The sequence below is a fragment of the Volvox carteri genome (genome assembly GCF_000143455.1).
Source record: "Volvox carteri f. nagariensis unplaced genomic scaffold VOLCAscaffold_10, whole genome shotgun sequence".
Taxonomy (NCBI): Eukaryota; Viridiplantae; Chlorophyta; class Chlorophyceae; order Chlamydomonadales; family Volvocaceae; genus Volvox; species Volvox carteri.
The window spans coordinates 640441-641630 of record NW_003307553.1 but is presented as its reverse complement, the minus strand read 5'-3'; positions in this window follow the sequence as shown (position 1 = coordinate 641630).

Here is a 1190-nt window from a genome sequence, read left to right as displayed (position 1 = left end):
AAAAGCGAATATGCTACGTAGAGTGTCAATAACACATGCGCGGCGAAAAAAATCTATTGCAAAAAGCGTCAAAAGTTGTAAAGGCAGTGCGCACGTGTGTTGCATGTAGTCCGTGCACGCACCCCACCCATAAATGAATCCCGCACAATGCCCCAACCGCCAAATCGGCATATTCAAACTAGAAACCCTCAAACCAAAGCCCAGGCACCCAGGCACTGCCCATATTTTCTTGAGTTACACAGCATTATTATAGTCTACCTGCTACCGCCCCCTTATGTATAACAAAACACCCCAGCCCCCCTTTCCCCCATTTGCGAGGAGGAACGGGTCAGTTAGGAGCAAAAGGATGGCAGGGCATGACGGGGGCCCCCGGCAACCTAGCCAAATTGACATCGTAGGCCGTCATCATATGGCCACAGAGTCCGGGATATGGCAAAACAGGCGAAGGGAAGGGGGGAAACGAGGGGGGTATGGGTCGATTTTAGGATCGTTAGGATTGCCAAGGGCATGAGGGGGGGCCACGGCAACCTAGCCAGGATGCCCTCGCACGGTGTCATATGGCCATACCGTCCTGGGATAGGGTGAAACGTCGGGAGAGGGGGGGGGGTAACGAGGCGGGGCGGGGTGGGTATTGCATCATCATGGCCACTATAGCTTTAGCATGGGAACAAAACCTCCTGCATTTACAGGAACACAACTGCTACAGTACATAGCTTGCTTGGGACAGGGCAAAGGTGCCGCCCGCCTTCTTGTGGGTCTGTGGGTTCAAGTCCCAGCTTTGTCCCGTAACCCGATAACTATATGGTGGCGCTAGGGCTTGGCAGGGCAAGTGCTGTGCTAGGCGGCTCGGGCAAAGGGGCGCCCGCCCTAAGTCATCTTCCCTTCCGTGTGGAGGTCGCGTACACACTGCGGCGGACTACGCGCGCACACACACGGAGCAACGTACGTGCGCGCTGCCTTCACACCTTTTTGACGCCTGGTGCTACAGATTTGTTCGCCGCGCATGTGTTGACACACTTCGTTGCAAGATCGCTTTTCTTATGGCTGCGATGGGATCTGAAGCTATGGAAATGGCAGGCGGATTGCGAAGCAAAGCATGGACAAGCTTTGTTTCTTTTCCGTTGTTCATGATATTACAGCTGCGTGAGATGCCGTCGCGTCGCGATTTGGAAAATGTTTGTTCGCTGGTT